We start from the raw sequence: 10,964 nt of genomic DNA, 5'->3' as shown, positions 1-10,964 counted from the left end.
CTGAGATCTGTGTGCATGTATCTCTCTCTCTCTCTCTCTCTCTCTCTCTCTCTCTCTCTCTCTCTCTCTCTCTCTCTCTTTCTCTCTGTGTTGCCATGGAAGAGACATGTTTCATAGCTGAAATCCTTGATCACAAACACATGGTTATGCAAATAATTGTAAAACAATTTTAAAGCCTAAAGTCAGTCTCTCTCTGTCTCTGTTTCCCTCCCCTGCCCCCACCTCTTTCTCTCCTCTCCTTTCAAGAAATCCTCTAGGATGCTTGGCCTAGGTGTGGAAAGCATTGAGTTACTCTTGGATAAATCAAGTTGAAAATATTGACTGTGTTCAAGACATTTCCTTGTCCAGGTCTGTGAAAAGCATGTTAAATAAACAAGATGGAATCTAGCTTCTAAAAGATAAAACTATGCAGGAAATGAAGGGGCGCATAAACATGCTAACTAAACTAAGGCAGAATGACATACATGCAAACAGCAGTAGGACAGCGAATAGGGCAAAGAGAAAGTCAAACTTTAAAGACTTTCAGGAGGAGGGGACATTTTAGCTTACTGTGAAAAGAAAAGCTCAAACAATTAAAAACGAGCACCTAGAAGCAAGAAGGAAAGCATTCTAATTTGGGTTGAGTAGCATGAAAAAGCCACAAAATTATGAAACTCTCGAGTTTGCTTAGGTTTGAAATGAACACAACTGTCAAAATGATAAAGAGAAATGCAGGATGGAGCCAGCAGTGAGATCAGACTGAGGGTGATCTTGAATGTCATGGGTTGGTCTAACCTGGGCAAAAGAGGCTTTCCTTCTTTAATTTGTTCACATCCATGTAAATGCATGTGTGTTTTCCCACCAAATTAATGAAGCTTTGCTCCAGGGCAGTATTCTGGAATTCTACAAAACTCAATTCAGTCCATACATTGCTTTCCAGCTCAGATATTCACGTCTCCCTGTAATAAACAATATCTGTTGCCCCTCAAAAAGCTCTAGAGAAAAGAGGCTTTCTGTGGGGGATTTGTTCTTTTCCTCTTCCCGTAGGAGAGCTCCCCTCTTTGCTTTACTTCAGAGAAATCAATCCGCCTCTAACTGTGGCAAAACAAGAACGTGATTCTTAGAAATGCAGCCATCAAAACAGAATTTTATTGCATGGCACTTGAGTGGCATCTGACCTTCCTTCTCTGGACTGTGAGCTGTGTCTCTCCAGGCTCAGGGACTCAGACTGCATGTGATGCTTCCTTCACGTGTGCAAGACCCGGTTGCTAAGCCACAGAGAGCACAAGCTAATGCTGCTTTCAAAAGATCAATGGTTGTTTATCCACTCCTGTATCTGTGTCCTTTTAAACTATAATACAAACAATTATGTCCCTACCAGGACCTGTCTGAGGACCAGTCTGTTCCTGCTGACAAACCTAAGGACATCTGAGAACATCCTTACCTGCAGAGTCAACTGTCTTTTGAGCTAGGAAGAGAATTTACTCTGTCTGTGTACACCAAAGTCTGTAAAGGTGTGAGGGAAACCCTTGGGCAGCACAGGTACCACTGGATATAAATGCCAACTTAGAATATCACATTATCATGGAGGCATTTGTGTGTCTTTATGCCTGCATTCTTGACAGATATAAGACAATAGTTTCATATTTGGAAGGACCAATAAATAAATGATGAGAAATTTTTAAGAAATTTTATGAGAAGCTGCATAAGGTAGAGAGAGAGTCTAGATCAAATAATGGAGCCTTCTGGGAAATTCTTAGGAGTGACTCTCAGATGTGGCTAAACTTGAGAATTACCCTAGGACTTCAGTAAAGCCCCATCCATTCCTGACCTCCAGTGAGCATTGACGGTGACTCCATTCAATCACTTCTGATCAACTCTGCTCGCAGTATCTACTGAAGCTGCACATATGTGTCTACATGACTTGCCAATTCCATGCCTTCTGCATACTCTAATGAAGTGCACACACATGTGCTCAAAGGCACACAGAGGAATGCCTTAGCAGTTCTGTTGTAATAGGGCAAGGATGAGAGCCAAGGAAACACCCGATTGATGTTGTGATGCTAAGCGACAATTCTGGAGATCCAAAGACTGCCCATCAAAAGACTTCCAAGAATGTCATGTTGAGGTGAAAGAAGCTAAATACAGAGAGGATGACTTTATTTACAGGTAAAACTGACATATGGAGGTGAAAGTGAAGGGAATGGTGATCTTGGAAGGTGACATGACAGGAGGGAGTATAAAGGACAGTTCTGGGACACTGGTGCTGCTGCACTGAGAGCTAGCCACAAGGTGTCTTTACTTTGTGACTGTTCACTGCCCAGACAACTTGCAATTTAATTACGGTCGGTATATTACACTAAAGACCACTGACAAACAATTCTTCATCAGACGTATCAGCACATACCTACAATTCTGGTTATCGGAGATTCTCAGATAAATGCCAGTAGTTCTCAAACTTCCTAAAGCTGGGACCCTTTAATACAGTCCCTCATGTTGTGGTGACCCCCTACCCCCATAAAATCATATCACTGCTACTTTGTAACTGTAACTTTGCTACTGTCATGAATCATAATGTAAACATCTGATATGCAGGAAATCTGATACATGACCCCAAGAAGGTCATGCTTCACTGCTTGAGAACCTGTCTCTGAGAGGCTTACATAGGAGGTTTGCAAGTTGAGGGGACAGCCTGGGCAGACTGGAGGAGTCTCATCTTGAAAGTCAAAAGGAGGACAAAGGTGTTGCTCAGCAACAGAATATTTTCCAACAAGCATGAGACCCTGGGTCAAGTTTTGCTGTTGGAAAAATTCAAATACCATAGTATTGGCAGAAAAATAGACATAAACTGGTAAAATAGGAAGCAGAGAGCCCGGAAGTAGACTCCCCCAACTGTATTTTTGTAAAAGTCATATACAATATGATTCCAAATATGTTGAATTCTGAAAACAAGAAAATCCTAGAACTAGGTAAAGAATTAGTGGTCACCAGATGTTCATTATAGATGAAGAGAAGAATGAACAGTTGAAGCACAGAGAATGTTTTCATGTTCTTAAAACTATTCCGTAGGGCACTATAATGTGGGTGCACAGGCCAGCACTGGAAAACAACAGACCAACCATACTTCAAACAAGATGGAAGGATAGAAGGACACTCGAGGCTGTCTTCTGACTTCTATATACACACCATGGCATTTGTACCCATATTTACACACACATGAATGTTCACACATATGAATGTGCATTGCATATGCATACATAAACCAATTGCGCGCGCGTGTGTGTGTGTGTGTGTGTGTGTGTGTGCGCGCGCGCGCACACACACACACACACACACACTTTAATAGTTAAATAACTGAGTAATAAAATGTGGGATTTAATAAATCCCCCAAAAATGTTTTTGGAAGTCAAGTTGTTATGGTCACAGAAAGGTTCATTGTGACAAGAACATTCAGCTTTATTGTGGATGCAGGAGATAATGGTAAATAATGTCATGAGAGAAGATGTTAACATAAGTAACTTAGAAGCCAATAGAGTTTGTGAGGATAGCAGTTGTGATTCTGTCATACATATGTCTGAGGAGTGAACCAGCGAGTGGCAGGTGATGGAAACTAGTCTTGTCCTCATTAAGTTTTAAGTTAGCAAGGCTAGGAGGCCAGTATAGTCCACATAGCCTTGGGTTAGAGCTGGAGATGCTACGGCCTGTCTCCTTAGCACGGGTGCAGAAGATGATGAGAGATGAGTATTTCTGAATGCATTGATGTGACGCTTTGCTCTGAAAGCCCAGAGGGCCCTGAAAGGAATGGCATTCCATCAGTGGGCTTGGCTTCTTGTTCTGCTCTCCTGTGAAAGGACAAGACTGATGCCATAAACTGGATGAGAAACGCAAAAGATGGGCCTGTGGCATATAGTGACCCAACTTTAGAAGATCTACTGGAAAGTAGAGTATTTTGAAGGGACACAACTTACATTTATACCTTCAGAAACCAGTCCATTGCCAGTGCTTAATAGTCATTTAGGAAAGACAAGAGTTTATGAAGGGGAAGGTAGGAAAGGAGGGCAGAGAAGAATATTAGAGTGATGGAAAGGGACAGAAGGTATTGTCCTATTAGAGACTTAATTGGGTATAACCTTATAAGAGAGCAGAAGCTGAAATGAGTGTGGAGTCATCTGGAGAGAGCCTAGACCCTTGAAACAGTCAAAGGATACTAAAGAACAGGCCCAGGCAAGCAGATACACAGAAACTTGAATTTCAGAGCAACTCCAAGAAGAATCAATGCATGTGCAGCAAAAATCAGAACTGCTGGTCCACAGTGTTGTTCTCTACATCATCCTGGATGCTGCAAATAAGCATTTCAGTCAGAGAGGACAGGTTATTGAAAATGAATGTTACCTTGAGCAGAGGAACCGTAAACCCGAGTACAATGCTTTACAAATTCAACAGTAAGTTTATTTAAATGGAAGGATAGAAAAACAAAATACATTCCTTTATCTTTTAGTTTGCTTCTATTATAAAGGGATACACACACACACACACACACACACACACACACACACGAGAAAACAGAAAGCAGACAAACAAGAGAGATGGGAAAGGGGGAAATTAAAAACCATTTAATGTCCAACATGTGCTGGACAGTGTGTGCAGTCCTTTCTATACACCAACTCATTTAATTAGCTTCCTTTTACTAATTTGATGAGAGCTATGAGACCTGGAGTCCCTGTGGTTTGGCAAAGATGACATAGCCAGTTCACACAATAGTAGACTTTTTTTCTAGAACGCAGGTATATGCTTGCACAGTCAGCACTTCATTAACATCAGAGATTTTCATAGCTTACAATAGATGGTAGTTTTAAGTAATATCCATCACTAACTAATATACCCTGTATACATCATGCAATTTGAACTTGAGCATTCCTACGAATATTGTCTCCTTGTAGAAATTTCCATTTCACAGGTGAGGGATCTGGGAAAATGGACCCAAAGTCCCACAGGTAATGATGGCTCAAGAATTTGAATCCAGCACAGTTTGGCTTTGGAAACTGTACCCTTAACGTCTTCGGTATTTTGCGTAGATTACCCCATTACAGCTTGCTTGGGGAGCACTGTTTTTTGTTTGTTGTTCTGGGTCAATTCTCATGTGCACCACTGTATTACAGATATTAATATTTACAATTGAGCTAATGTGCTGAGGTTTTTCAGGAGTAGCCTGCTCTTCAACTGTGCTGGCCCCTACTAAATACTTTTATTTACTTGAAATTGTCTTTCAGTCATAAGGGCAGACTGAATTGCTCTGGCTTTTGGCCTTGTGGCTGAAACTAACTTTGAACTTACCAGAAATACCATTCGCTGTGGCCGCACGCTCTCTGTGCTCTGCAGACTGGGGGTGTGCTTACTTTAGCTTTATTTTTACTTTCCTTCAAATTCTGCTTGTTTTGTCTGGGGGGTGGGGCTATAACTTTGTAGCCCAGGTCGATCTTTTCAATCCCTCTGCCTCAAGATAACCGAGTCAACAGGACCCAACATTCTGCTGCGTACAAGAAACACACCTCAGCAACAGAGATAGACATCACCTCAGAGCTGGTAAAAATTTTTCCAAGCAAAGAGGCCCAAGAAACAAGCTGGAGTGCCCACTCAAATATCTAATAAAATAAACTTAAAACCAAAATTAATCAAAAAAGATAGGGAAGTACACTTCATACTCATCAAAGGGAAAATCCACCAAGATGATCTCAGTTATGAACATTTATGCCTCAAATGCAAGGGCACCCACATTCATATGCAAAAGAAACAGTACTAAAGCTTAAACCACACATTGAACCCCACATATTAGTAGTTTGAGATGTCAACACCCTACTGTTAACCAACTGACAGGTCATTGAGACAGAAACTAAACAGAAATAATGAAGCTAACAGAAGTTATGAATCAACCTAACATATCTACAGAACTTTTTATCTAAACACAGAAGAATATACCTTCTTCAAATTAGAAAGTACAATTGAATGTGGGTATTGGTTCATTTACTTAAGAGCCATAGAATCTTAGCTACTTGCCTCATGGGAAATCCCAGTATAAAATACATTAGTGTCTATTCATCGATAGGAGGATAGTTCCTGTGCTTTGGATCTCACAGCATAATAAAGGAGACAAACATTCTGAATTACTCACCTGAATGGAAGCATGTGTTGTGTAATCGTTACTTTTAAGATCGAAACATCCTATCCTGCAGGGAAGCTCTTCAAGCAGGAAGGTAAACAACTCAAAATATTTAGGCCAACGGAGTCACTTGGAAGGGACATTCTCCAACTTCTTGAGCTTCTGGCTGTGCAGTGTGGAAATTACAGAGCAAAATGATGTGAGACTGTTTTTTTTGTTTGTTTGTTTGTTTTTTTTAAGTTCTTATAAAAGTCTAGACAAGAGCTGACTCCTTTGGAATAGCTTGGTAATATCAAAGGAGATGCAGACATAAGATATATGAAGCATCTACAATGAACAGGACTTGGTGGCTCTTGGAGGCTCTTGGAAGAAGATGCCATTTATTGAAAGAAAGCATAAAAGAAGAGACAAGATTCAGAGAGATTGATAAACGTAACTTTTACATATTTACTATATTGAGAGATGGGATTAAAATTTTAAGAACAAGAAAAGCCATTTTCCTTACCCTTTAAAATGCAAAGAAGAAGGCATATTTCTGACAGGAATTCATCTCAGGTTTATTTTTATTAGCTCATGAAACTCATTCTCAAAATTACTTTTTAATATATAACTCGAGATCAGTTAATATGAACCCAGTCAACCCTAATAGTTTGTGGAGTATGTAGAATGAACTAGAGTTTTGTTATAAAATATCTGTTTCAACAAAACAAGCCTATCCCAAAGTTATTCACAAAATATGGTAACACACTGAAAATTACTTTTGCAAGGTTCCGGGGTAATGGATTTCAATATGACCATTAGCTCTAGTTCTTTACAGTAAGATTGGCAACCACTGAAGCAAGTACAAAAAAGGCTTTAGGGTTGGCTTGTATCATACAGCATAGCTATTATTATTATTATTATTATTATTATTATTATTATTATTATTATTTAATTTCAAGATACTTTATTTTCACAATGGGTCACAACATAAGCTTCTGGCCCATTCTGCCAATGTACAAGCTACAAACGCTTGCTCAGCAGCTGAGGGGCACATGTTAGTATCATGTGTGAAAAGTGAAAAAAAATCTATATAAAACAAATATTCAAAGTTTCTATAGGAACACAGTAAGTGTGGCCCCCATCTCCTAGCCTTCCATACTGCATTGGTGCCAACCTTACTGTTACGAAGACATCCCAAACTAGCAATAATTAAGTTAAATGCCCCCCCCCAAGTGCCTTAATTCAAGCTAAACTTGCAGGTAAGAGCTACAAGAATGACATCTACACATTGATCCTGGCAGAAGCACAGGCTTCAGGGTGACGGTCCATCCTGTTCTCCTGGGCACAAGACATGAGCAGTGTGCCATCATCCTGCTTCTCCACCTCTGGCGGGAAGCCATGGCTCTGCATCTGTTTCATGAGTTGCCACATTGGCCGTGACATTACATAGTAGATGTTTGACCTCTGGAACCCATTGAAAGTAGAAGCAGCAGCAACATTGTATACACCCATGTTCTCAAACAGCATCCAATCACCCACATGCATTTCAGGCAGGTTACAGTGCTCAACAATCCAATCAAGGCCATTACATGTTGGTCCCCAGATGCTGGATGAGTAATTCTTCTCATCTGGCTTGGGTCTCTTCTGCAGCAGAGCCTTCACATGGGCGTGGTCATAAAGAATGCAGTTAAATGATCCATATACTCCATCATTCACTTAATACATGAAGGTTTGCTCATTTGACTCATCTTCATCGTCAGACTGGGCTGCTCCTTCCACATGTTTTTTTTTGTCAATGATGTTGACTGAATAACGAAGCTGATAAAAACAAAATGGAAAAAGTGCTAACAGAAAAGCAGCTTCGTTGGTTTTCTGATGGTATCTGATTACATGGACCATCTTTACACTTTGCCGGAAAGCAAATGTGCCCAGGATTCATGCTTTCTTTTTGCCTTCTGTAGGAACCTTTAGAGACGTTATCTACCAGCTGAAAGAGCATCTTTATTTTTAGTGCAAACCTGGCTAATAATACATTTTTTATACTGACATATTTTCATAAATATTCAAGTTTGAAATTTTGGGAGAAAAAAATTATGCATTTCCATTTTTAGGAAGCAAACACCCAAGAGAATTTCCCACGCATAAAAATTAAAGAAGAAATAGATAAATGGGTATATTTCAGCTCAGTGTGGGTGGGGAAACTTTGGCTGGTGATTGAGTGACAGGCAGCTAGCTCTTAATGTTCTATTGTAAAGAGGTAGACCGTTAAACTTGAAAACAACAGATATATTCAAAATCTTCACAGCTAAGGTACATATTTCTTTGTGAAACTTTCAAAATATGTTGTTCTGAAATCTTAAAAATGCACAGCATTTTAAACAAAATAATGGAGCCACACCATAAAGAACCACTGTTTGGTAGAAGGAACTGCCTAATTATTTCTTCCAAGACTCTATGGTGGTTACAGAGGAGTGCCTCTCAGATCCCACTAGAGAGTTTGTCAAGTGGAGGGCGGGCTGCCAGTTTACAGCTGCAGCATCTTCAGAATCCATTGCATAATCAAGCCAAAGCCTACTGTCTCATTGAAATGAAAAGTCCAGAGAGGACTAGAAATTTGGGGCACATATCGAATATTATGGAAGAAGAGATACCAGACTTAATCTGAAAGGATAAATAAGTGATACTCAGCTAAACAGGAGTGAAAAGGCCATTCTAGGCAAACCCACAATGGCCAGGAGGACCAAGGAGGTGAGAAGCACGGAGGACAGTGGTAAGCATGTTAGCGCAGTGGTAAGCACACATGCACTGCTAGCCATGTTCATTGTGAAGTGCATGTCATGGTAAGCATATTCAGTCTTGCAGAAGTTCAGTGCAAATCAGAATCAGGCAGTTTCGCTGCTGAGCTTCTCAGGGCTGTTTGTTCAGGGCTAGGAAAGTTCAGTGCAAAGTGTTTTCAGTACTGGACACATTCAAGACGAAACATCTTCAGTGACTGCTCTGTCATTTCAGAGGTCAGGATGTTCCATGCAAAGCATGTCCAATACTGATTATGTTCCACGTTTGTATGTTCAGTGCTAAGCAGCAATATTGCATAATAAGGATGTGAATGGAGGAGACGGAAGAGACGACAAGGGAAGTACATTGTATGGCCAACCAGGAGCCTCAGCTCAGTCTACAGTTACAGGGAATCCCTGAGTTTACTGACCAACTAAATGCAAGTGTTTATAATTTTTCTTGAAGTACAGTTCCCCAAAACCACATCAAAGACCCAAAGTCATGGTTTTAGGTAAATTCCTCTGCCTACAGTATGGAGAAAGGATTGATTGAGGGATCATATGACAAAGAGAGTGCATATAGTGGGTTAGATAGGTGGCTCCGCTGTTAAAGGACAGGCCCACTCCTCCACCCACCCAAATGAGTATGCACTTCAGCTCAAACATCCACTTCATATCCTGAGAGAAAATTAAATCTCCTTCCAAGACGTTTTCAAATTCTGGAATTTTCCGGAGGTGGGGAAGACTTCCTTGAGTACTTCAGGTTCAAATTATCTTCTTGGGTGAAATTACAAACTGTCATGTCCCATGTCCTTCTCACTTCTCTCTCCATTATATCCAGATACGGCATGCAGTGCCTGTTCTAAATCGCACTCCACCTCCTCCATCTGCACATCCTCCTGGCACAGTCCCACAAACACAGCTTTTGGGTGTGTAGCAAATTTTGCCTAAGATTTTTAGGGCGGATGGATAGGGTGTTGAAGGATGAGCTTGGATTGGAAATGCTTTCTTTGGAGAAATCGAAAGCTTTCTTCTGTTTTGTTTTAATGCCCTGACAGGAAACATCTTAAAAATATTCCCAGCACATAATTAATCAACCAAATGCTTGGTTATTTACTCAAAACTAGAAACAATTAAGTTGTGCCTATTAGGGGATAGATATACAGATGCTGATAAAGCTATGCAGTGGAATACATTCAGAGCTAAAAAAGGAAATGATTTGACAAGCTGTGTAAAAACATGGGGGGAACTTGATAAGCCAAAGATGCTAGTCAGAAATGGCTACACACTATATGATTCCAACTAGGTGATATTTTGGAAAAGAAAAAAGGTTAAAGAAAGTAAATGGATCCAATACTGAAACAGATGGGGGAGAAGGGAGAAATGATGGGACAAGCAGTGTGTATGTGGGGGGTGGTAAACACAATATTGTAGTGCAGAGAAACTTCCATTCACCAGACTAGAAGGACAGACACATGCCATTATGCATTTGTCAAAATCCATAGAGGATACAACACTAAGAGGGAAGTATGATGCAAAGCATGGGCTGCTGTTAATTAATAATGTGTTAGTGTTTTAATTATGATAAATATTGATTTCAAGCATTGTTATAATGTAAGCTATTAGTAATAGAGGAAATATGTGTAGGAGTAGATATATAGATATATTCCCAGCTTTTATCACTTCAATTATTATTAAGCCTAATTCTTGTGGCCTTGATAGAGTCTTTGAGGGACCCTCAAACTTCCATCTGAAACTTCACAAGCAAAGCCCCCCTCATCTGTATTGCTCTCAGCATTTTTGTCTTCCCAGCTTAGTCCAAAGATCTAAGAACTCAATGGTTCCCATCCCAAAGTTCTAAATACTTCAACAGTTCACTCAAAAACACTGTGGTCAAGTCTTTCATCGCAATCCCACTTCTTGTACTAATTTCCATATTTGCTTGCTTCCTGCTGTTGTGATATATACTGGCCAAAACCAACTTAGCTTACAGCCTCTAAGTTGTAGTCCAACAGTGAAGGATGTCAGGCAGAAATCTAGAGGCAGGAACTGAGGCAGATACCATGGAGAAA

The 10,964-nt window shown here is 40.2% G+C and overlaps 1 pseudogene; it reads right to left on the bottom strand.

Moving 5' to 3' along the window:
• Window positions 1-7,399: 7,399 nt before the first annotated feature.
• Window positions 7,400-8,017, bottom strand: LOC110322050 (annotated as a pseudogene).
• Between the last annotated feature and the right edge of the window lie 2,947 nt (window positions 8,018-10,964).

Source organism: Mus pahari, chromosome 5 (genome assembly GCF_900095145.1).
Source record: "Mus pahari chromosome 5, PAHARI_EIJ_v1.1, whole genome shotgun sequence".
Lineage (NCBI taxonomy): Eukaryota > Metazoa > Chordata > Mammalia > Rodentia > Muridae > Mus > Mus pahari.
The sequence above is the reverse complement of the archived record's forward strand: the minus strand, read 5'-3'. Positions and strand labels throughout refer to the sequence as shown.